The sequence below is a fragment of the Hyperolius riggenbachi genome, chromosome 5 (assembly GCF_040937935.1).
Source record: "Hyperolius riggenbachi isolate aHypRig1 chromosome 5, aHypRig1.pri, whole genome shotgun sequence".
NCBI classification, from domain to species: Eukaryota; Metazoa; Chordata; class Amphibia; order Anura; family Hyperoliidae; genus Hyperolius; species Hyperolius riggenbachi.
In genome coordinates, this window is record NC_090650.1 from 91,958,514 (window position 1) to 91,985,930 (window position 27,417).

The 27,417-nt window shown below is 46.1% G+C and overlaps 1 protein-coding gene and 1 non-coding gene across 5 annotated transcripts in view; one reads left to right on the forward strand and one right to left on the reverse strand.

The window, feature by feature from the left end:
• HDAC9 (histone deacetylase 9) overlaps positions 1 to 27,417 on the reverse strand; it is a 660,228-nt gene that overhangs the window by 456,716 nt on the left and 176,095 nt on the right. The window lies entirely within an intron of this gene.
• Positions 24,013 to 24,139, forward strand: LOC137520092 (U4atac minor spliceosomal RNA). The gene has a single exon (XR_011021436.1). It is a non-coding gene; the product is annotated as a U4atac minor spliceosomal RNA (small nuclear RNA).

The following is a 27,417-nucleotide window of genomic DNA, read 5'->3' on the forward strand; positions in this document are numbered from 1 at the left end:
TGGGGAGTGGCCAGTGTCTGCCTGTAAACTTGCACACGTGACAGGTAGAAGGGATGGTCTACCCTGCATAAATCCCGCTTGCAGCCTACACATGAAATCTCATGAAGCCTACCTCCTGTACCCTCCCGCCTCTTCTTTCCTGGCCCAGAAAATACCCTGCCCTCAGCCAGACTGCAGCGTGCACATTCCAACGCACGCACGCACACACAAAATGCCTTTTTAAAGTACACTTAGCACCCAGGACACTTTTTACAATGAACCTTATAACACAGTGTGCTGTTGGGGGGCATTGCTTACCTACAGAGGACTGTGTGGGTATGTTTGAGCTGTATGGACTGCATGTCCAGGCATTCACACCACAGGCGGACTCTTTGACCTAAAAAAAAGTGACCTGGGTGCTCAGTGCACTTTAACCGCCACACAACCCCTAATGCACGTGTACAAGCACACAGACGTAAATGCACACACAGACACAGACACAAAAACACACACACATTGGCACACAATCATTCACACAATCACACACATATTCACACACACATGATCTCCCACACACATACAATCTCACACACAGGCATACACAGTCACACACAGGCATACATACAATCACACACAGGCATACACACAATCTCACATACACAGGCATAAACACACAGGCATTCACACACAGGCATACACACACAGGCATACACATAATCACACACACACAGAGGCATATACTGTACATACCCACACACACAAAATCTCCCACACATATACAATCACATACACAAACACACACACACACACACACACACACGCACGCACGCACGCACGCACGCACACACACACACACACACACACACACACACTGTACACACACACACACACAAACAGGGGCGTTGTTAGGATCCTAAGAGATCAGGGGCACTTTTGGGCACTCCAGCTGTAAAATGGGTGCGACCATGCACAAAAATGTGGGTGTGGCCATGGGTGGAGTCACATTTACATGAACTTAACAGCAGTATAAGTAGGCCTGCCCAGCAAAATGTTGGATGAAGCCCCCCCTCCATTAATACAATAAATAAATAAATAAATAAATAAATAAATAAATAAATAAATGCAATGTATCGCATAGGTAGGCAGTGTCACTTAAACATACATAGGCAGAGTTACCTGGCTTCTGTGGCTTTTTACTGTGTGGTCTGGCTTGCTGCCAGTTTGTCTGGCAGCCCCCCCCCCCATCATTCCCTAACCTAATGGATCACAACTCCCATCATGCCCCCATAGAATAGCTTTAGCTCCCTGCATGCCCCCATAAAAGCACCATAGCACCCAGCATAACTCCCATTGATGTATCACAGCACCCAGCATGCCTGCCATTGGAGCACCACAGCTCCCAGCATGCCCGCCATTGAGGCACCACAGCTGACTCTGCCTGGGGGACATTCGGGGCACCCCAGAATAGATCCGTGGCACGTGCCACTGATTTTTAGGGCTAGCAACGCCCCTGCACACAAATACAGAAATAAAGAACCAATTACAGCCACCTCTTCAATTGCAGTAGAAAAACGCTGGTGATAGTTCAAAACCCAGAGTCCGTCTTCATTACACTCCCTACTTAAATGTTATTGTTGTCCCTCCCACCCCTCTCCACCACCAACAGGGAAAAGTAAACAAATACTTCACTCCAGCCTCCAACTGACCTGCCTGTCTGTCCATAGCAGGGAAGGTGTGAGTGCATCACACTGTCTCAGTCTCCATCTCTCTCTTTCTACTAAGCCTGCCGAGTCCAGGGAGAAAGCAGCAGCAGCTAGCTGCTCTGTCTGTTCACACTCCCGAATGGCAGGTTTAGGAGCCCGCTGAAGCGTGTGCTGAGTCTCCTCTACTCACGGAGAAGGAGGTAGGGGGTTTCAATTGCCCAGTAGTGCTGCAACGTTACAGTGGGGCGAGGAGGTTCTCCAGAGTGGGCGCCTGCAGTGACATCAGCGGCAGCGCTGTGTCATCATGCTTAATGAGGTTGGACTCGGGAGTCGGGACGTATGTACAAGATGCTGCTCCCAGCCGGCGCCTCTGTATGTAGAAGGCGCCTGTAGGCAAGTGCCTAGAGTGCCTACTGATAAATCCAGCCCTGGGATATACCAAATAAAAAGCTGGTCAAGGACCACCTGGATAGACCGGACTCGTACACCAGGATCCTCCTACTTGACTTTAGCTCAGCATTTAACACCATCAGCCCTCAAATTATTCAGGAAAACCTTGCTGCACTTGAAGTCCAACCTACCCTATGCCTGTGGATCACAAACTTCCTGACCAACAGATCTCAGGCTGTTAAGCTAGGCCCTATCCACTCACAACCAAGGACCACCAACACAGGTGCCCCTCAAGGTTGTGTACTGTCACAGTTTCTATTCTCTCTATATACAAATAACTGCAGATCCACGGAAGACTCTGTCAAAGTGATCAAGTTTGCTAATGACACCACAATAGTTGGCCTCATCACCAAAGATGATGAGAAGGAGTACCACCACCAGGTTGAGAGAATTTGCCACTGGTGCATGGAAAATGGCCTGGTCCTCAATACTGCAAAAACTGTAGAGATGGTTGTAGACTTTAGGAAGCCAGCCCCACACCCACCTTCAATCCGCATCGATGGCACAGAGGTTGAAATAGTTCACTGACTATGTAAATCAGAATGTAAATCTGGGATTTAAAAGATTTTACAATGGGCAAACACTGACTAAATCATGTATACATAATTATTGTAAAAATGAAGCACTTTTTTATTACGTTATTTTCACTGGAGTTCCTCTTTAAACTACAAAGAGTCATCAGATCAGCAGAGAGGGTAATTGGGAAACCACTCCACCCTCTGGATAACTTCTACAATAAAAGACTGCATTCCAGAGCAATGAGGATCGCCAACTCATCCTGGCTTTCGCTTCTTCAATCGGCTCTGTTCAGGCCGGAGATTTCGGTCCATCGCCACCAGGATCTCAAGGCACAGAAACAGCTTCTTCCCCTCAGCTGTAAACTCTCTGAACTCTCAACTCCCCCACAATGATCAATTATCCCTACAAGATGGTTACTGATACTGAATACTTGACCAAACCGAAGCACCCTGCACAAATCTGTGTATTGAGGTAGCCCATGCAGTAATCTTGTTATATGTTTATCTGTTGTTTTTCTATTTGCACTATATTAAAGTTTTTTTGTTTTGCTGTATTTTTATTGTATTGTGTTGTACTGTATTGTTGTATCGTAACTGTATTGCCGCTTTTTAGCCCTGTGCATGGCAAGCCCCTGTCGTGCTTGCTGAAATAAAAGATTCTGATTTTGATTCTAAATTGCAACATCAGCAGTCATCAGGCTTTGAAGTCACACAACCAAACTTACAATGAATTTAAAGTACCCAAGGCAAAACCTGTTAGGAAAAACAAATACTTACCTAGGTATTGGGAAGCATCTGGATAGTCCAGAGGCTTCTGGTGTCCTTCTTTTACAGCTGTCCTAAACGATGAGATGGATGAAGATTGCGAAGATGTGGAGTCCGTTTGGGTAAATATTCATGGTAGAAATAAAGGTTGCCAATTGCTTATTGGGGTATGCTACAGACCACCACATATTCATGAAGCTGCAGAACTGCAATTACTACAGCAGATTGAAAAAGCTGCAAGTAAAAATGAAGTCACAGTTATGGATGACTTTCCAGACATTGACTGGAGTATTGAGGCTACCCATTCTGGTAAAAGCAGCAGATTTATGGCATCCCTACAGGACAGTTACCTGACTCAAATAGTAACGGAACCAACTAGGGGGAATGCGTTACTGGATTTGATCCATTCAAATAGACCAGATAATGTATTAAATGTGCAGGTTCAAGAACATTTAGGAAATGGTGATCACAACATTATAACGTTTGATCTGGTAACTGATAGGCAGTGGGGCAGCAGAACTACTAAAACTATGAATTTTAGAAAAGCAAAGTTCAATCAACTCAGGCAGGCACTAAGTTTGGTGAACTGGGATAATGTACTATAAGGGGAGGACACTGAAGGGAAATGGCAAGCTGTAGGTATATCCCATATGGAAACAAAACGTCTAGGTTAGAGATAAAATGAAGGGGAAAAAGAATGCCTATAAGGTCCTAAAATAGGAGGGGACTGAGGCTGCCTCCCTGGCGTTCAATTTTCCCAGGATTTCTGTGCAAACAGTGATAAAATGTATTTTTAAAACTTTTTTTTTTCTGTAACTTGCCAAAATGTGTCAAGCAAGGGTCTAGTATACAGTGCAGGAGAGTATTGATGTGTATGCACGTTTATACTGTTCACAGCATGTTTTTTTTGGACAGACATTTCTGTCCATACCGCTAGGGAGGTTAAGCAATTATAAGGAGTGCAATAAAAGTTGTAAAAAATAAATTAGGCTGCCAAAGATTGAAGCCGAAAAACAAATCGCTAGGGATATCAAATCTAACCCAAAGAAGTTTTACAAGTACATCAACTCTAAAAAAAAGAAAGGTTGACTGTATTGGACTCCTAAAGTATGAGGGTGGGAACTCAATTGTGGATGACCAAGGTAAGGCAGAGTTATTAAATGCTTTCTTTGCTTCTGTCTTCACAAGGGAAACATCACTGTTGCAAATTACAGATGCAGAAGAGTCTCAATCTTCCAATTGTATTATTAAATACTATATTAAATACTTAATTAATAACGCAGAAAGAAGTGAAGGCAAGAATAAATAAATTAAAAATAGACAAGGCACCTGGCCCGGATGGCATGCATCCTCGGGTCTTAAGGGAATTAAGTTCAGTTATAGACAACCCCCTTTATCTTATCTTTTGTGACTCTCTTTCAACTGGCAGAGTCCCAGTGGATTGGCGTACAGCCCACGTTTTCCCATTATTTAAGAAGGACAAAAAAATAGTTCCAGGAAATTATACACCTATAAGCTTAACATCAGCTGTAAGCAAACTATTTGAAGGGCTACTAAGATATACTATACATGACTTCATAGTAGAAAATAATCTAATTTCTCAGCATCAGCATGGGTGTACTAAAGACGGGTACTGTTTGACTTGCATGCTCAGCTTTTATGAGGTAATGAATGCTAATGTGGATATTGGGAATGCTGTAGATGTGATATACTTGGACTTTGCTAAGGCCTTCGACACTTTTCCCCACAAAAGTCTGGTGCAAAAGTTGAGGATGCAAGGACTGGGGAAGAGTCTGTGTGCATGGATAGGGAACTGGCTAATGGACAGAAAACAAAGAGTTGTGGTCAATGGATCATACTCAAAATGGGTGACTGTTAGCAGTGGGGTCCCACAGGGGTCTGTACTGGGTCCAGTGCTCTTCAATTTATATATTAATGACCTGGTAGATGCAGTAGTAAGCAATGTTGCTATTTTTGCAGATGATAGAAAATTGTGCAGAATCATCAACTCTCAGAAAGATAGTGACATATTGCAACAGGATCTGGATAGGATGGCTATATGGGCACATAAATGGCAGATGGAATTCAATGTTGAAAAATGTAAGTCATGCATTTTGGTCGTACCAATGGTGTAGCACCATATAAAATAAAAATGGGATACAGTTGGGGACATCAAACTTGGAGAAGGACTTAGGAGTACTCATCGACAACAATAATCATATTCAATGCCAAGCCGCTGCAGCTAAAGCTAATAAAATTTTGGGATGCATTAAAAGGGAAATAAAAACTCGATATGCTAGCATAATATTGCCCCTGTTTAACTCTCTAGTAAGGCCACATCTGGAATATGGAATTCAGTTCTGGGCATTACATTACAGGAAAGATATTGCAGTTTTAGAGCAGGTTCAGAGACGAGCAACAAAATTGATACGTGGGACGGAAGGTCTCAATTACCAAGAAAGGTTAGATAAACTGGGTTTATTTAGTCCAGAGAAAAGACGCCTTAGAGGGGATCTAATTAACATGTATAAATACATCAGAGGGCAATATAAAAGCTTGGCGGATGAGCTTCTTGTCCCTAGGCCTTCTCAAAGGACTAGAGCAGGGCTTTTCAATCTTTTCACTAATTGTACCACTTTTATCACCTGAAAATGTACAAGTACCACCCGTGTGCCTGCGCAGTAGAGCGCACCCAACCATGCTCGTCTGTTTCCACGAGAATTCAAGCAAAGAGCTGCTACTGTGTATGCGGGTATCCTGACAAGGAGATCTTTGGGTGTCCTATCACTGCATCCTCTCTACTGTGGAGGAAAGGGGAAGCCCCTTTAGCCCCTGAGGTCCTCACTGTGCTGCCCTGCAGAACAGTTCAGACCTCAGATCAGCAGTAACCCGACTGACACTATGCACCATTCACCTGGCTGTCTCTTCACCACTGATCTGAGGTCTGAAGTATGCCACAGGGCAGCACAGTGAGAAGCGAGCGTGGGGGAGCTAAATTTTGTGGAGGCAAGATGGGACCAGGACAAGTGGCAGGCAAACCTGAGGTGTACCACCTGGCCAACAGCAAAGTACCACTGGTGGTACGCGTACCACAGGTTGAAAAGCCCTGGACTAGAGGACATGATCTGCGCATGGAGGAAAAAGGTTTTAGCCATTTATTTAGGAAAGGGTTCTTTACAGTAAGAGTGATTAAGATGTGGAATTCATTGCCACAGGAAGTAGTTATGGCAAATTCTATACCTGCATTTAAAGGGGGCTTAGATGCTTTCCTTGCGTTGAAAGACATCCATGGCTACAATTACTAGGTGATGCCCAGCAATGTTTATCCAGGGATATTATCTGATTGCCATCTGGAGTTGGGGAGGAATTTTTCCCTTTTGGGGCTAATTGGACCATGCCTTGTAAGGGGTTTTCGCCTTCCTCTGGATCAACAGGGATATGTGAGGGAGCAGGCTGGTGTTGTACTTTGTTCTCTGGTTGATCTCGATGGACGTATGTCTTTTTTCAACCTAAATAACTATGTAACTATGTAACTGTTGCCATGCAGGCATGCACGAACGCCCACAACATATTAAACAAGAGCTTGTATGAGTGTGCCTGTACTGCGCCTGCATGAGTCTGACTGCACCTGTGCAGAACCAAGCCAGAGCCACTTGCGCATTTGCTAATTCGCAGGAGCGGCCATACTTGTGCAGGCACAATAAAGTCACGCTTACTCATGCAGAGGGTTGTGGCTGCAAGCTTCCAGAGGGTCCCGAACAGCAGCGGTGCGGGTGAGGAAGATATGGGGAACATCTGTAGGGTTCAGAGGCTTCCCTCTACCTAGGTAAGTATCTGTTTTATTCTTGCAGATTTCACCTTGGGTGTACTTTAAGAATGCATTCTCTTTAGGTCCATAATTAAGTCTTTCTGAACTATTATCATAATTAGGAGCTCTGCATAATCCAGATCATTTATGAGATCTCACTGGGACTCCACTTGTGCAAGTTGTACCCACATAGCATGATTATATTCTAGCCTCTGCATTATTATGCCATTCAGGATGATCGGAGAGGGGAACCTATCTGGAGTTCCATACCTGGAAGTCCAAGAGCTTTGAGAGACCCAACAAGACACAGGCTGAGCAAGGGTGCTCGGATACCCCTTTTCAAAATCCGAATTGATCCGGATCCGGATACCCAGACATCCGGATAGGAATCGGATATCCGGATCTGAACTTTTTGGTATCCGAGTAAACTCGGATATCCGAACCCAATATCCTAGATATCCGTCTGGATTCGGATATCTGGATAGAAAACTGGAAGTGACCTGAAAATGGCTTAAAATGCTTCCAAAAGTCTCTTCAAATGGCAAAAACCAAAACCCCTTTCGGAGGTCTCTCTCTCTCTCTCTCTCCTCTCTCTCTCTCTCTCTCTCCCTGACTGCCTTCGAAAGGATTTTTGCCATTGAAGGTAAGATGATTTTGGCTTCTGCTTGGATATCTGAACTAACTATCCGCTCGGATTTCAGATAGTGCTATTCGGATTTAAAAAAATATCCGAATTGCTATTCAAAGTTCGGATAGTGGAAAAAGTTCGGATAATCTGGGTAGTTCGGATACTCGAATATTGGATGAGCACCATAGGCTGAGGCTTCCAATGCTTTGTTACACACAGTTCATGTTTTTGGTATGACTTTGGAGTAATTTTGGATTTCTTGAAGGTACTAAAACCATTGCAGACAAAAATAATCATAATAGTAACATCTAATTTTAAGTAAGTTATTAAAGGGCAACTGACCTGAGAGGTATATGGAGGCTGCCATATTTGTTTACTTTTAAAGTAGAGTGACCAGACGTCCCGGATTGCCCGGGACGCGTCCCGGATTCGAGGTCCGCTGTCCCGGGCTGCATGAGGTCCCGGGAAACGTCCCGCTTTCAGTAGCGGGACGTCTCCGCCTCGGGACTCTGGTCACTCTATCCTCATGAACTGGCAGCGGCATCTATAGACGCCGTGCCAGTTCATTGCCCGCAGCCCCGCTCCAGCGTCCTTCTTCCGGTGTCTGTTCCGACACCGGCAGGCGACCAGGGCTACGGCAAGATGGCTGCCGAAGCCCTGTACTGGAGACTATTTGTGTCTCCAGTACAGGGCTTCGGGCGCCATCTTGCCATAGCCCTGTCAGCGCAGGAGACGAGCAGGAGGAAGGTGGTCCCGGGAGCAGCGCGCCAGAGGCCGGAGACTTCTGCCAGGTGAGTAAATGCTTTCTTTTCCAGGTGAAATGTTTGCCCGCATTGCGTTTATTTTCTGGTGAAATGTTTGCCCGCATTGCTTTTCTTTTATGGTGAAATGTTTGCCCGCATTGCGTTTCTTTTCTGGTGAAATGTTTGCCCGCCATGCGTTTCTTTTCTGGGGAAATGTTTGCCCGCATTGCGTTTACTTTCTAGTGAAATGTTTGCCCGCATTGCGTTTATTTTCTAGTGAAATGTTTGCCCGCATTGCGTTTCTTTTCTGGGGAAATGTTTGCCCGCATTGCGTTTCTTTTCTGGTGAAATGTTTGCCAGCATTGCGTTTACTTTCTAGTGAAATGTTTGCCCGCATTGCGTTTCTTTTCTGGGGAAATGTTTGCCCGCATTGCGTTTCTTTTCTGGGGAAATGTTTGCCCGCATTGCGTTTCTCTTCTGGGGAAATGTTTGCCAGCATTGCGTTTCTTTTCTGGGGAAATGTTTGCCCGCATTGCGTTTCTTTTCTGGGGAAATGTTTGCCCACATTGCGTTTCTTTTCTGGGGAAATGTTTGCCCGCATTACGTTTCTTTTCTGGGGAAATGTTTGCCCGCATTGTGTTTCTTTTCTGGTGAAATGTTTGCCCGCATTGCGTTTACTTTCTGGTGAAACGTTTGCCCGCATCGCGTTTATTTTCTGGTGAAATGTTTGCCCGCATTGCATTAATTTTCTGGTGAAATGTTTGCCCGCATTGCGTTTATTTTGTACTGACATGTTGCCCGCATTGCGTTTATTTTGTACTGACATGTTGCCCGCATTGCGTTTATTTTGTACTGACATGTTTGCCCGCATTGCGTTTATTTTGTACTGACATGTTGCCCGCATTGCATTTATTTTATACTGACATGTTGCCCGCATTGCGTTTATTTTGTGCTGACATGTTACCCATAGCGTTTATTTTCTGGTGTCCGGGGTAACTGTTACTGCATTTATTATTTAATGGGCATAGATGGCTATGTTTGCTGCTTTGTGGTTACGGTATACTATTAGCATTACACAGTTTCTGCACACCCATGATGCAAAGTGTCGTTTGTCCACATCATGGCGTAAACACTGCTTTCTTATGCCTCACTGTTACATCATTATGTTAGCTCCGACCATACAATGTCATGACCACGCCTATTTTCAGGGGTGAGCCTGGGGTGCCTGGCACCTGGGTGCAAGATTTCCTCTGGCGCCTATGGGAGTGGTTAAATTAACCACGCCCAACCACATAACCACACCCATGTCCTGCCTAATCACACCCACACCTTCCACCTCTTTACGCATGCATGTGATACCCCATTCCTACCCCTCTTCCATGGGCTTGCTCCTGGCTGGCTTTGGCTTCCTGCGAGTCTGCTAGTCTCTGGACTGACTCAGGCTGAGAGGCTCTGCAAGTGCGACGCAGTCACACACTGCGTATTTATGGCTGCCTGCGGCCACCCTACTCTCGCTCGCTGACGTCGGCTCCTCCCCCCTGCCAAGCCCAAGGTGGGCTGCCTGTATCTTTCCCGTTGTGCCACGCAGCCTGCCAGTGTTGCCACCCTTTCACGTTATTTTTACTGACAAAATTCCCCCACTAAATGCACATAAGAGACAGCTTTTCCCCATGTAAATGCACATAACAAGAGACAGCTTTTCCCCATGTAAATGCACATAACAAGAGACCGCTTTTCACCAGTAAATGCACACAAGAGACCGCTTTTCCCCATGTAAATGCACATAAGAGACCGCTTTTCCCCATGTAAATGCACATAACAAGAGACCGCTTTTCACCAGTAAATGCACATAACAAGAGACCGCTTTTCACCAGTAAGTGCACATAACAAGAGACTGCTTTTCACCAGTAAGTGCACATAACAAGAGACCGCTTTTCACCAGCAAATGCACAGAAGAGACAGCTTTTCACCAGCAAATGCACAGAAGAGACAGCTTTTCACCAGCAAATGCACATAAGAGACAGCTTTTCCCCCATGTAAATGCACATAACAAGAGACAGCTTTTCCCCATGTAAATGCACATAAGAGACCGCTTTTCACCAGCAAATGCACATAACAAGAGACCGCTTTTCACCAGCAAATGCACATAACAAGAGACCGCTTTTCACCAGCAAATGCACATAACAAGAGACCGCTTTTCACCAGCAAATGTACATAACAAGAGACCGCTTTTCACCAGCAAATGTACATAACAAGAGACCGCTTTTCACCAGCAAATGCACATAACAAGAGACCACTTTTCACCAGCAAATGCACATAATAAGACAGCTTTTCACCAGCAAATGCACATAAGAGAGATTTTCACCAGTAAATGCACATAATGACAAACAGACAGTGTCCCCAGAATATATAGCCAGGGATATATGTCCCCAGGATAGGTAGCCAGGGGGTATATGCGCCCAGGATAGGTAGCCAGGCGGTATATGCGCCCAGGATAGGTAGCCAGGCGGTATACGCGCCCAGGATAGGTAGCCAGGGGGTATACGCGCCCAGGATAGGTAGCCAGGGGGTATGCGCGCCCAGGATAGGTAGCCAGGGGGTATGCGCGCCCAGGATAGGTAGCCAGGGGGTATGCGCGCCCAGGATAGGTAGCCAGGGGGTATGCGCGCCCAGGATAGGTAGCCAGGGGGTATGCGCGCCCAGGATAGGTAGCCAGGGGGTATGCGCGCCCAGGATAGGTAGCCAGGGGGTATGCGCGCCCAGGATAGGTAGCCAGGGGGTATGCGCGCCCAGGATAGGTAGCCAGGGGGTATGCGCGCCCAGGATAGGTAGCCAGGGGGTATGCGCGCCCAGGATAGGTAGCCAGGGGGTATGCGCGCCCAGGATAGGTAGCCAGGGGGTATGCGCGCCCAGGATAGGTAGCCAGGGGGTATGCGCGCCCAGGATAGGTAGCCAGGGGGTATGCGCGCCCAGGATAGGTAGCCAGGGGGTATGCGCGCCCAGGATAGGTAGCCAGGGGGTATGCGCGCCCAGGATAGGTAGCCAGGGGGTATGCGCGCCCAGGATAGGTAGCCAGGGGGTATGCGCGCCCAGGATAGGTAGCCAGGGGGTATGCGCGCCCAGGATAGGTAGCCAGGGGGTATGTGCGCCCAGGATAGGTAGCCAGGGGGTATGTGCGCCCAGGATAGGTAGCCAGGGGGTATGTGCGCCCAGGATAGGTAGCCAGGGGGTATGTGCGCCCAGGATAGGTAGCCAGGGGGTATGTGCGCCCAGGATAGGTAGCCAGGGGGTATGTGCGCCCAGGATAGGTAGCCAGGGGGTATGTGCGCCCAGGATAGGTAGCCAGGGGGTATGTGCGCCCAGGATAGGTAGCCAGGGGGTATGTGCGCCCAGGATAGGTAGCCAGGGGGTATGTGCGCCCAGGATAGGTAGCCAGGGGGTATCTGCGCCCAGGATAGGTAGCCAGGGGGTATCTGTGCCCAGGATAGGTAGCCAGGGGGTATCTGTGCCCAGGATAGGTAGCCAGGTGGTATCTGTGCCCAGGATAGGTAGCCAGGTGGTATCTGTGCCCAGGATAGGTAGCCAGGTGGTATCTGTGCCCAGGATAGGTAGCCAGGTGGTATCTGTGCCCAGGATAGGTAGCCAGGTGGTATCTGTGCCCAGGATAGGTAGCCAGGTGGTATCTGTGCCCAGGATAGGTAGCCAGGTGGTATCTGTGCCCAGGATAGGTAGCCTGGTGGTATCTGTGCCCAGGATAGGTGGCCAGGTGATATCTGTGCCCAGGATAGGTGGCCAGGTGATATCTGTGCCCAGGATAGGTAGCCAGGTGGTATCTGTGCCCAGGATAGGTAGCCAGGGGGTATGTGCGCCCAGGATAGGTAGCCAGGGGGTATGTGCGCCCAGGATAGGTAGCCAGGGGGTATCTGTGCCCAGGATAGGTAGCCAGGTGGTATCTGTGCCCAGGATAGGTGGCCAGGTGATATCTGTGCCCAGGATAGGTAGCCAGGGGGTATGTGCGCCCAGGATAGGTAGTGAGTGACAGGAGCGCGCCCCGCCGCCGCCGCTCCCTCCTCCGCTCCCCCCTCACCTTTCAGCAGCCCTTCAGACCTCAATCAGCGGGCGACCCGACCAGGAAAAGGGCGCCGGACGCACCCGCTCTATATGCGGAAGTGATGTCACTTCCGCATATCAGTGCGGCGTGCTAGGTCCTAGCGCCCGCCCGCCTGATCGAGGTCTGACGCGGCGGCTAGAGGGAGGGAGCTTGAAGCGGCGGCGGCGGACACAGGGGGAGAGCGGGGCCGGGCGGCGCCTCTCAGAGGCAGGCGCCTGGGTGCCTTGCACCCGCAGCACCCGCCCAGGCTCGGCCCTGCCTATTTTTTGCCGCAGCCCCCCCCCCCCCCCCCCGGTCTTCATCGCTGCGCGCTCCTCAGTCCTCGCCACCCCCTCCCTGTCCCAGGTTGGACCCACAAAAATCTGGTCACTCTATTTAAACAATACAAATTGCCTACCTGTCCCGCTGATCCGCTGCCTAGAATACGTTTAGTCATAGGCCCTGAACAAGTAGGCAGATCTGATGTTTGGCTTAAGTTTCACTGGATTATAGCTGCATTCTTGTTTCCATGGGCGTAACAATAACCTCTGCAATTGCAGGGGGGGGGGGGGAGGGCAGGGACTTTGGGTACCCCTCCTCCTCCCATCTGCATGCAAAGTAGCACAGGGAACATTATATTTACCTGCTTCCAGTGCTGCAAATTACAGCAGCAGCACTCTCTGCTGCCCTTCACTGAGCTCCTGATCCCATGACTGCATCGGTCATGCGATAATGGCAGCAGAGAGAGAGAGGAGAGAGGAGACCTGCTGCACTGGAAGTAAGTTAGATTTCACACACTGCTCTGTGTGGTGGGAGGAGGTAGTGGGGCCCTATATATGGCAGTTACGCCCCTGCTTGTTTCAGATGTGTGGTTCAACACTATTGATGCATGAAAGATCAGCAGGATGACCAGGCAAATGGTTTTGTTTTAAAGGAAATAAATATGACAGCCTCTTTATCCCTCTCACATCAGGTGTCCTGTAAGGCTGCCTAGGATTCTGCCATACCACCAGAAAGGAAAGCAGTGACCACTAAGGATGGTCAATGAAATACAAATGATTGTTGATACGGCTGACGCTTTTCTGAAAATTGAAAATATAAGAATTTGGTACACTCAATTAAACAGGTTTTATAAGATCTAATGGGGATAGAAAATATAGGCAGGAAGTAAACCAAAACAAAAAGGAGTGAAATAAACCTAAGTCACATTTTCTCCTGAGCAAAATCTCCTATCTGCTCCATGCATGACACACACGCGTACGCACGAATTCTAGGAACTTGTAATGATCTACGTCAATGCAAAGCAGCGAAAATCCCTCCTGTCTTGCAGAATTAATATCTTGGTGCGTCTTAAGTTTCCAATTATCATTTGCATACGGCATTACTGATGTGTTGTAATTCAAGTACGAATGTAGTGAAAAAGCATATTGCTGCTGAGGTAATAATGATAATATATGGCTGTCACATTAAAACTGGTGGTAAGTTATGCGGTGAAAATGTACAAGATTTAAGACACCTTATTGCAAGAATTAAAAAGTAAAAAAGTGCTACAATTGATTATGAATATGTAAGCATGTGTGTGTGTGCATAACTTTCATGTATAACCAAGTCAAAGAGGAACTAGAAGACAACTTATCTGACTTCACAGGACTGCTGAGATCTGATTGGCTGCCGTGGTTACTGCACATGACTGCTTTAGTAGACATCTAACCATAAGACCCGTCTCAACAAAACTGTGAAGTCACCCATCACCCTGAAGACAACATACACTGAGCATAATTGTAAAGTACATAATTAGAGGTGAGCTGTTGGTTTACGTTTTAACAGTTCCAAAAATTGGTGCAGATGCTAGCAGAAATTTGAATTCAATGAGATCACGACTTGATCCCTTGAGTGACAATTTAGAGCTGAGGCTGTAAAAACGTGTTGCTAGCCAGCAGGCTAGCAACAATTTCTGTTGCTATGCTAATCTCTGCATGTCACATGTAATTATGCAACATGTAGGAAACATGAAGTAGTGCGAGCAGCCAGGAGCATGGATGCATCAGAATCAAGTGAGATTCACTCACAAGCCAAACCACTGTGCCCTACTCTGCAAGGGGACACAGGAGGGTATCCATGGAGAAGGAGTAATTATGTCAACCCCCACCCCGCATCTCCAGACTCCCCAACTCTAATTGGTCCCACCAGCTGGAGCTTCAATCACTTTTGCCCAGGTATCACCCCCTTCATGGTGATACCCCGCTGCAGCTTACCCCCTCCCCCGCACATCACTTAGTAAGCCACTGCTGATGGAATAGTCAAGCTGTCACTGGTCTAGTTTTCTGTACTTTCCAAAATGCCACCTATATGAGATATTAATTGCAGGAAGCCTGCAGGTCACTCAAGCTTGCTCAAGCTACCTCCCATGTGATCACTCCTCACCCATTCCCTTCAGATGACTCATGCTGTGTGCTGTCTTCTTTCCATCTAGACAGCATACATCATAAAAAGGGATGGAGTGAACAATTATCACAGGGGAGTCAGGAAGTAAATCTGCAGATATAACCTTTAACTGCGTGTTTCTTGTGGGTGGATAAGAATAGATTTTTAGATTAATAAACAGCATCTGTGCTTTCATTGAATCCTGTTTCATTTATATGTATAGATTCACAACAGGGTCACTTTGACGCTGCAGATTGTAGAAAAAAGACATAAACTATAGAATAAATTGGTGCACTTTAAATCTTCTTTCATGCGATCCCGAACAGCTACAGACCTTTTATAGGAAATTGCAGAGGATCTTAATTAAAAACAAAAAGAAAAAACTTCAGAGACTCAAAATAAAGAGTGGACACTTGGATACCGCAGCAGCAGAGAAAGAGCAACCCACAGGTGTCATTAACCTTTCCTCTTATCAGGCCACTGAAGCTGAAATGGCAGTACTGTCCAAAGGCCTGTCATTTTGCCCTGCAAAGCCCATAGACAAGATTGCACTCTGTGGTGATATGGAACAATTCTTCAGGAAGCTACGTCTCAAGGAACACTACTATGACAAGGAATCTTGCAACACTACTGATAATGAGCCAACACACACCAGATCCACAAAAAAACGCGGATGGACCCCTGCAGCTGGAAAAAATCCTACCCTGGACAAATACATCAACAAATTTAGACGCCAAATCTCTGACAGGGTTCTGAATAAAAGAAAAACACTGGCTCATAACATAACATTGCAAGAGCAACAAGCTATCACATCCCTTAAGGAGAATAAGGACATTATTATTAAGCCAGCGGATAAAGGGGGTGCCATAGTCATCATGAACACCGGTGACTATATCCAGGAGGCACAAAGACAGTTGACTAACACCATGCACTATGCCAAATTACAGGAGGACCCAACAAAAAGGTACAGGATGGCACTCAATAGGATGGTAAAGAAATTGCCCGTAAACACCAGGCTTCATGTACAGACTCTTATCCCGGAAAAGCCGAGAACCGCCTGCTTTTACATGCTTCCCAAAGTCCACAAAGAGGGGAACCCAGGCAGGCCCATAATCTCAGGGAATGGAACTCTCACAGAGAATATCTCAGGGTGGTTGGAAAACATTTTGAAGCCTCTAGTCTGTAAAAGACCCAGCTACATACAGGATACTACACACCTCCTGAACCAACTGGCAGCCATTGGCCCAGTGCCTGAAGGCACCATTCTTGCCACTATGGATGTAGAGTCTCTGTACACCAACATTCCCCACAATGATGGAATTGCAGCCTGTCGCAAATATCTTCAAGGTTTGGGCACACCTATAAACTCAATTGCTGGACTAATGAGATTCGTTCTCGCACACAATTATTTCACTTTTGGGGAGGACCTCTATTTGCAGCAAATGGGAGTGGCAATGGGCTCACGGTTTGCACCGCAGTACGCAAATCTCTTCATGGCAAAGATTGAAGAAGAATACCTGAATACTTGTCATATAAAACCCATGGCCTACTTCCGTTTTATCGACGACATCTTGATCATCTGGTCTGCAAGTGAGGAGGATCTTGTCCAATTTCACAGGAACTTCAATGCTTTCCATCCCACAATCAAACTGAAATTGAGCTACTCTCACAAGGAGATTAACTTTCTTGACACCACCATATACATCAGAGAGAACAGCTTACAAACGTCCATGTACCGCAAACCGACGGATCGTCCCACATACCTCAGGTATGACAGTTTCCACCCCAAACATATAAAGAATTCCATAATTTACAGCCAGGCAATAAGATGCAATCGGATCTGTTCTGACAAGGATGACAAAGACAAACACCTGGGTTACCTGAAGAAGAATTTCATAAAACAGGGATACAATCCTCTAATGGCGGAGACCCAAATCAGGAAAGCTAACAACATCCCTAGGACTCAGCTCCTGGAGTACAAGCAGAGCCAGGAAGAGAGCCGTGTCCCACTGGTAGTAACCTACAACCCACGCTTGGAAATCTTAAGAAAGATTGCAAAAGAACTTCATCCTGTTCTACACAAGGATCAGAGACTGAAAAAGATATTCCCTGAACCTCCCCTCCTTGCGTTCCGACAGCCACCCAATCTTAAGCAGATGATAGTGAGGAGTGCCTTAAATAGGCAAGAACAGAATGGAACATTCCCCTGCCGAGGGAAAACATGTGGGACCTGTGAATACATCCATTCCACTGACAGGATACTAATACCGGGTACACAACAGGAATACAAAGTACAAGGCACCTTTTCTGCGACTCATCTAATGTGGTATACCTGATCATGTGTGCAAAATGCCCCAAAGGAATTTATGTGGGAGAAACAAGTCAACCACTGCGGGATCGCATGACACACCACAGATCCACTATTAACAGCAGGAAAAAGGATATTACAAATTATACTGATCTCCCAATACCAACATACTTTTGTTTACCTGGACACAGTTTAAGCGATTTTCGCGTCACTGTATTAATGGGTGGCTTCAAATCGGGAAACATGAGACTAACACAAGAAACTAAGTTTATACATTGGTTCAAAACTGTAGAAGATGGTTTAAACAAGAACTCCAACTTCTTGTGCTGGTACGATGGGTTTTAAATGCCACAGTTCTTTTAATTTTAATTTTTCTATCTTTTCATTCATTTTTGTGCCATATGCTGTGTAAGATGGAATTCACTGTCACTATTCATTTTATTTGCTTTCAGGTGCTGGCTTTAAATGCCACAATTCTCTTAAGCTTAGAATTAATGGTGCATGTAACCAGGCCAGTTACCATTTGAATTCGGAATTTACGATGTCTCTTCATCACCAGAGTCTGCTTTATGTCATGTTGAGGATTCTATTGATCTTATCAATTTAGATAGGATGCCTGGGAAAGCCTCCTCAGTAACAGTTAAGGCATCTAATTACATTTATGTTTGCTAAAGAATGTTTCTCCTCTGTATGTCAGTGTATATAAGCTGTGTTTTTCAGTTCTGTCACAGGAACCAGTCCGACGAAGGCTTTTTATAAGTCGAAAGCTCACTGTTTATCCATCTCTAAGTTAGCCAATAAATGGTATCATCCTGATTCAAAACTTCTTGCTTTCATGCGATGTATGTCATTCTTTTCCAAAAGGTGACAATTAAAGGGGTTCTTTCGCGAAAAAAGTAGGCAGTTAAAAAATGTGACAGATGACAGGTTTTGGGCCAGTCCATCTTTTTAAGGGGGATTCTCAGGGCTTTCTTTGTTTTCAACAGCATTTCCTGAACAACAGTTGCAAAATCTAACTGACATAATAGTGTGCAAGTGATTAGGGAGGCCGGCTGGTATCTTGCTATTTTGGCAGTTAAACTGTTGTTCAGGAAATGCTGTTGAAAACAAAGAAAGCCCTGAGAATCCCCCTTAAAAAGATGGACTGGCCCAAAACCTGTCATCTGTCACATTTTTTAACTGCCTACTTTTTTCGCGAAAGAACCCCTTTAATGACTGTTTGCACGCAATCATGCTGCATGTATTTTCACCAGTGCTATACATGTAATATCACCTTTCCTCTCATCTGCTAGTCAGGTAGGTAAAATTATTTCATGGCAATGAACTTTCACTGTTCACTGATGACGGCTGCAACCTGCATTACACAGCCTAAAGTAAACCTGTGAGGTAAAAAAATTGCAAAACTCACTTACCTCAGTAGAGGGAAGACTCTGGATGATCCAGACGCTTCTCCATTCCAACTCCACCCCACCGCTGCTCACTGGGACCCTCCTGTCCTTGTACAAGCGGGGACACTGCACCAGCACTATGACAGCCCTGCACAGAAGCACAGAGCCACTTGTGATGGTGGAAAAAGCCGTGGCTCCATGCTACTGCACAGGTTTCTTGTGCCTGTGCAGTGCGGCCACATGAATATATTTTGACATAGTTCTTGTCAAAAATGATCAGAGGATCCCAATATTGGTTTGCTTGGTGAAGGAGGATTTTTGGAAGCCTCTACTGAGGCTAGCTATTGCTTCTGCTTGTATTTTTTTCTTCACAGGTACACTTTAAATGGAATCCGAAGACAGTCAAATTTTTAATATTATTAATAATAATAATAATAATAATAATAATCAAATGTATGAGGCTAGGTTCTCACTAGAGGCAAAAGTGGTTTGATTCCCAGAATGGACCAGTGGAACTTTGACAGATCCCATGTTAGGCGTTAGATCTGTTCAGACAGGTGCTGTTCTGTGTGGTGTTTGACAAGTCTGTTCCAGTTACAGAACACAAAAAAAAACCACGAGCCAAGTACGGAAATTGAACATGTCATAATAACACGCTATCTATGACATGTTGAATACAATAGACAGACACAAAGGAAACACTGTGAACAGGAGGGTTGTGTCGTAGATGGTGACAATGTCACCATCCACGGTGATGTCAACGTCCAGGGCTCAAACTCGTCATTGTAGTGTGAACCTGACCAAATATGGCCCACTCAGCACCTAACGTACTGCAAAGCTGTTATGATCTTCACAACCCCTGACATGGAGACCCCTTAAAGAGAACCCGAGGCGGGGTTCTTCCATCGCAATCCATATACAGAGGCTGGGTCTGTCTATAGAGCCCAGCCTCTGTTGCTAGTTAGTTCCCTCCAAAGCCCCCCCTGCACGCTGTCAGACCTCATAAAACACAGCCACGCTACGCGGCTGTGTTTACCTCACTACTGTCAGTCTCAGCTGCTCCCCCGCCTCCTGAATCACTCCGGTCCCCGCCCACGTCCCTTCCCTCCAATCAGCGGAGAGGGAAGGGACGTGGGCGGGGACCGTAGTGATTCAGGAGGTGAGGGAGCGGCGAGACTGACTTTAGTGAGATAAACACAGCCGGCTGCGACACGCTGCGTGTTGCCAGTGTGGCTGTGTTTTATGGGGTCTGACAGCGAGCAGGGGGGGCTTTGGAGGGAACTAACTAGCAACAGAGGCTGGGCTCTATAGACAGACCCAGCCTCTGTATATGGATTGTGATGGAAGAACACCGCCTCGGGTTCTCTTTAAGGACCTTGAGACCTGGGCAATCCCCAGTTACTTATATGGAGGCAACAGCTGTGATATTGTTACACCTGCACTCTGGGGCTGTGCAGTGTTAATTGTGAAGCGAGTATTTATCTCAAAAAGTAAGAACAGCCTATACAGTACATCACAATATTATTGCTGCTTACTTGTAGGCCACAGCAGATCATTTCTGCATTAGGACACGAGTGAAATTATATGACAGGAAGCAATAAGAGAATTACCCCACCACTAAACCAGAACGTAAAGGTCAATGATATCTCCAAGCAACAGGTCATATGTAATATTGAGGTATTGTCAATATAAGTCAGTTCTTATAAGTCAGATCCACCAACTCTGCATATAAGCCCACCCAAACATGTCTTTTATGATTTATTTTTTACAAAGGTCATTTTTTGTTGTCACATTTTAAAAGACTTCCAATCTTCCTCGATCTGGGTCCCAATGCAAGATCTCACCTTGTAGAGCTGCAATGATCATGCGAATGGTGAGGAAAGCAACTCAGAATGGGAAACTGGTCAATGATCTCAGGACAGCTGGGACAATACTCACCAATAAAACAATTGGTAACACACTACCCCATGAAGGACTCATATCTTGCTCAGGACAGCACATGCACAGGCCCAGCCATCCACAGTTTGCCAATGCACATCTAAATGATCCAGAGAACTGGGTGAAAGTGTTGTGGTCAGATCACCAAAATGGAGCTTTTTTGCCGTCAACTCAATTCACCCGACTTGGAGAAGGAGGAATGCTGCCTATGACCCCAAGAACACCATCTCTACTGTCAATGTCTGTGAAAGAATCTCCTCCACAGCATCTGTGAAAGAATCAGGAAGGGGCAGATCTCTTTTCCCTGCTTCCTCCTCCTGCTCTCTGCCCACTCCCACCTGCTCCCCATCTCCTTCCACCCTCATCTACTCTCCATTGAGGAGGAAAGGACTGGAGGGAGTTGGGGAGTGGGAAGAAGGAAGCAGGGAAGAAGATCTGTCCCTGATTCTGGAAAGTCAACAATATTGCTGACTTATTTTTTAGGCGGGTATTAGCAATTATTCAGGTTGGAGTAAGCTCCAAAATATCCTCCAGTGCATCACTGCTGAATATGCAACTCATCCATTGCTTTCCCTATAAGCCACAGGTGTCAAACTTCACGGAGCAGAGCTTTTCAGCGCTGCTAGATTTAGGCGCAGCCGGCACCACCATAGACAGTAATAGGAATCATATCTATAGCGGCGCTCAGTGAGTAACGTCAGCGCCGTCAGAAGACGGAGCCAAAGTTGCTTAAAAAACACATTAATTCGGCCTCCAGCTGGTAGCCGAATTATATCATTCCCCACTATCCATGGCGGCCTGGAGGATGAACAGTAATTAACACAGCCCGTATGTGAGAAAACGCGGAAAAGCCGCCGCGTCTGCTGATAGCAAGGCGGCTGATTCCGCGTCTAACGCGGCGGTTTGCACGCGTAGGCACGCGGCTGAAAGTGTGGCAGAACACGGAAAAGCCGCTGTATGTTCTAATAGCAAAGCGGCTGTTTCCGCGTCCAAGGTGGCAGTTTGTACGCAGCAGCGTGCCTTTGGAGTGGCTGGGTCTGTTAGTCCACATAGATGGATGAAGAGCTACGCGCACGCGGGCCAGAAGTCAGGACCTTTATACCAGCAGGGGAAGTGTCAGCTGATCAGGACGATCAGCTGATTCCTGCTGGACTCACGATTGGCTGAGTGGCTCGGGCGGGGCAACAGAGTTCAGCTACTATATATTCTGCTTGCTTGTCAGTTGCTGGTTGTCTGCCATTGCAAACACTTTGTGGAAGCATTCAGACCATAGTCAGATCCTTACAGAGTGTTTGAACCAAGAGGACTTGGGAATTCACACTGAACCAGATTACCTTGTACTGTTTATTTGTTAGACCAGTTCCAGGGTGTTGAGATCAAGGCCCTCACACCCCAGACTAGGAATACTGTGTATCTTCTGTGTATTCTCTAGCATAGTTCCAGGGTGTTGAAATCAAGGCCCTCACACCCAAGACTAGGGAACTGTATTGTCTTTGTGTTATATTCCAGACTAGTTCCATGGTGTTGATGATCACGGAACTCACACCCAAGACTAGGGAATTGCATTATCATTTATGTTATACTCCAGACTAGTTCCAGGGTGTTAATGATCACGGAACTCACACCCAAGACTAGGAAATTGTGTTATCATTTATGTTATACTCCAGACTAGTTCCAGGGTGTTGATGATCACGGAACTCACACCCAAGACTAGGGAATTGTATTATCATTTATGTTATATTCCAGACTAGTTCCAGGGTGTAGAGACCACGGACCTCACACCAAGACTAGGCATTGTTTTATATCTGTTACTACCTTGGGAACTATCTCTCTCCCTTAAGAGATAGTCTCCTGACTTACTAGTGACATCCACCCTTCAGGTGTCACTCCTGTGCAGGTTCCTCCTACCTTCAGCCTGACTCCACCCCTTGGAGAATCTCAGGCTGTTGGAATGTTCCTGTGTCTACATAAGCAGTATTCCAGGCTGCTTCTTATCACCTGCTCAGCAGGTGCATTACTCAAAGTATTACTGTTACACCAAACACTCATATACCTATAGGTGTCCAGAGGTTAGCAATATATCTGATTATCGGTGATACTGCAGATCATCAATAATCGGGTATATATCTGCATTCTTGGTGATACTGCAGATCACCAATAGTCAGATTCTCTCTGCGTGCTGACACCAATCGTTACACCGTACTTGTGCAGAAGCAGGATCAGCCATATACCGGCTGTATCCTGCACCCAAGTCTACCAGCAGGGCCGGAGCTACCATAGGAAAAAACGGGCAATTGCCCCAGGGCCCCAGAGCCTGTAGGGGCCCCCAAGGTGTCCCTCCCCATCTTAACTGTTGCTCCCCAGTGACTCTGCAGAGTCTGTTAAGTTTGGAGGTGATTGGGGGAGGGTCAGCAGCCAGCTCAGGGGCCCAGGAGGGAAATTTGGCTGCAACAAAGGGCCTCTAATGGCGCTTTTTGGTCGGGGGGGTGTCTGTTGGGGGCCCCCAGGCTAATTTTGCCCTAGGGCCCAATTGTTACTTGAACCGGCCCTGTCTACCAGCACCAATTTCAAATGTATGCAAACTCCAGGCCTGGAGGGCCAGATCCATGCCATCGCTTAGGATGGACTGAGAAAGAGAGGAATGTGTTCTACCAGATGGACCACACTTTTCCTGATTCAGACCCATCAATTAATTTGAGCTGTGTCAAAAAAAATTTGTGAGGACTTTGGCCCTCGAAGGACCGGTTTTACATCCCTGCTATAAGATAAACACACCTCCAGATCTGCCAACATGCAGTGATATGCCATCTTATTAAACATACAGAACCACAATAATCCAACACATAAAGGCTCTTTTGGATTGGCTGATCCTTATCTGCACATGGCATGGATCAATAAGTAAGTTACAGAGTACCCAGCCAGCTCGTGGTGAAACAACTGAAAGTCATTAAAAGCCTACTTACTAAAATGCTTTACAAAACAGAAGACTCCTAGACCAATGAGATAAAAATAATTGATACAAGTTGATGCAGGACTATGCAAATTATGTATGCAGATTGAAAAGGGATCTTTTTAAAAACTACATAAATTTGCACCCAAAATCTGCATAATCCAACATCAACAGGATTATTTGTATCAACAGTATTTGCCTATCCCTAACAAATGCCTAACAATGCACAGAAAAGCATTCTGGGTGTTTTTTCATTTCTCTCCCTAACTCCCTAAGCCAAGTATAAAATGTGCACCCAAATGGTCTGTCTATGCTTATTAACCATCCTTCTCTTGGGGTTGAGCTACTGATCAATGAATGTTTAATGAGGTCAGTCCTGCTAACACCATTAACAACACACATGCATCTCTAGTGTGTAAGCATTAGCAAGGTGCAATTTTTGGAACTCACAATTATCTAAAGTTTAAAAATAGCATATAATGATTCATTACTTTCCTTTCCAAAGTTTTTTTTTATTTGTTCATCAGCATTCCCAATCCTATGCTAGACTATGTCTTTATTTTTCAATATAAGTCCAATGATGGATCTAGTTTGACATTAGAAAACATAGCTGCCACTAGGGGTGCTGTTGCCAGATAAAAACCAGCACAGTTTGAGCCCCTTTAAATAAAATTGTCAGACTTAAGGCCTGTTTCCACTATTATAGGTGCACTTTTTGCAACCTGCTATTACTTATTTTAAGAAAAATGTGTGATGCTTAATAAGTTTTTATCTCCAAGGTTTATTATCTAATTTTGTATAGCTGCCGCGAGGGGTGCGGTTGTTGGATAAAATCCAGCACAGTGTCAGCCCATTAAATACAACTTACTGAGAGGTATAAGGTAAGCTGCCATATTTATTTCCTTTTATGCAATACCAGTTGCCTGGCAGTCCTGCTTATCTATTTGGCTGCAGTAGTGTCTGAATCACACCAGAAACAAGCATACAGCTAATCTTGTCAGCATTTTCAGTGGCTATGGGTGATTTTTTAAGGAATGTGTGATTCTACAGAATTCTTTCAAGCACAAACTCTTGAGCCTCAGAGGTTTATACACATTTGGCAGGCTGATCGGTGGGGTCCCCTGCGCCCATAGACGGGAGAGTGCGCTCGTGCGAGCTCCCGTGACATCTCGTTCCTAGTGAGGTGACACTCCACATATATGCATAGCAAAGGAACGAGAGAGTCGCTGTCCCGCGGCCATTCTACGTTAGGTGGTCAGGAAGCGGTTAAACTCCAGGGGCTATTATGGCTATCATTCATAAAAGTGTGTTCGGTAAAGAAAATCAGTGCGGGAAAACCCAGCATTCGGTACTTTAGACTTCTGTGTGCTCATTCATAAAAATGTTTACAGTTGCGATAGCACTGCGGTGATTTCCCAAACTAGGCTGTCGGTAGGCTGGCGTAACAGGAGAAGCTGCCTGAGTCCCTCCTTGCGCTGCTCTCACTGCTGCTGCTTGGGAGGTCTGTCACCATTGACTTAGCTGTAATCCGCATGCTTATCGCTACTTCCAAGGGAGCGGTATTCCCCGTCCGCATACCGCTTGCTCTAATCTTTATGAATTGACATTTAGTAACATTTGTTAAGATAATCACCGCACAAGGCGGTAATTTATCGCTCTGCTTGGGAATGTCAGCTTTTCGTGCGGAAACAGCCTTTCTGAATACACATTTTGCTATGTGCTCGGTAAAGTCAGCTGTTTTCAGCATTTTCGCATGCGGGAATGCTTTAGGGCCCCTTTCCACTTGTGTGGTGCGAATTAGTTACGGTAAACGCAAAAATGAATTCGCACGCGGATGCGAATTTTACTTTGCGGGCGTTTTTGCATATGTTAATGAGTATGCGAATTTAACCATGTCACTGCCTGTGTGCTTTTACATTGATTTTATGCGAAAACTCCTGTGGTAAAGGAGTGGTTTGTGGTAAAATATATTAGCTAGAATCGCGCTACACTTATGATTACAGTCCTACAGTGATAGGCAACCCTTAGAGTCCATACAAAATAATCAGCACAGTCCCTGGTTGTTCACAAGCTTCACAGTTTCAACAGGTGCTTTAACGATCCTACACCTTCACCACACCCTGCAGAGTGGGCACTCACCCTTAGTAAATGACCCTCAATCAAGTGGGTCACACAGCGCCTGCGGGATACTCTAAGGCGATCCCCAGCCTTTAACGATCCTCTGCTCACTGTCACTGTATACTCCTCACAAGAATTGCACCTCAAAGTAAAAGCACAAGGCTCCCATAGCGTAAAACCATACGGAAAATTTATTAAAAAGTTAAAAATGCACACTCACATGTTCCACAGCATATAAACAGCATAGAGTTTTATTGGGCTCTCCCCCATGCGGTGGCCATCCGGGCTGGCTTTTGCCTCTGCTGGTACTTGCTTCCCACGTCTCAGCACGCCACGGCCTCCACGCTGTGTACTACTTCCTCATTGGTGTCCCCGCCCGACTAGTTTCGTCTTGTCGACTCATCAGGGGCTGCACCAATGAGGATAGAAGCTGCAGTTAAATAGACGCTATGCGTCATATAGTGTACGCCCACACCCGTCCTCCATCCAATCAGCCACCTTGTGACTCACCGGACTCAGACCAATGCGGAAGAAAACACGCATCGTCAGTAAAAGACGCCTGCGTCATGCCATCAGCACCACCGCCGCTATGCCTCCATACAGCCGCGCTTTAACCGCCGGACGCGGAACGCTGCAGATGGTGCTACGCGTAGACGCTTTAGATTAAGCAACTAGGGAGGTCGCCGCAAATAACCCCACCCCCCACCCACTGAGAGATCACTGTGGCGCCGCTGTCTGATTACTCCCAAAGCCGGCCTGGATAGCATCGCCGCCTCTGACAACTGCAAAATCGCCATTTCCCAGCTACCTCAGATGGGTTAAACCCACCCCCCCCCCATCATAACATACATAAAAATTAACCCATGGCAACCTGCCTCCGCTCTCGGCAAAGTGCCCATAACATGTGACAATAATACCTATCTGTATAGTGGTTCAAAGCTCATAACATAAGTGCCAAGTGCCAATTCAAAAATTGTAAGAAAGAAACATATATATATTCCCTTAGTGACCTGCATAACCCCTTCCCTCATAATATGCCTTAGAGCTGGCTGGCTGCCAATGGGTCTTACACATTTCCCCCAGCAAACAAATCCCTACTTTTTATTATTAATCTGAAGCATTGTACAAAGGCCAGTCTTATACAAATTTGATATACCTTTTAGACACTGGGGTCTATACAGAGAGAATATTTAACCACTGTTATCATTATAACATGAGGAATATTGTTATTATTACAGTGTATAAATACAGGGTTTTCCCCTCTTTACTGTGGGGCCTTCGTACCCCCTTAGATATACCTTTCCTCAATCATTACTCAGAAAACATACCAGATCATACCAGGCGCTGTGTGACCCACTTGATTGAGGGTCATTTACTAAGGGTGAGTGCCCACTCTGCAGGGTGTGGTGAAGGTGTAGGATCGTTAAAGCACCTGTTGAAACTGTGAAGCTTGTGAACAACCAGGGACTGTGCTGATTATTTTGTATGGACTCTAAGGGTTGCCTATCACTGTAGGACTGTAATCATAAGTGTAGCGCGATTCTAGCTAATATAGTTTGCCAAATTGATTATTGAACGCGCACCACCTGACTTTGTATTGTGCACAT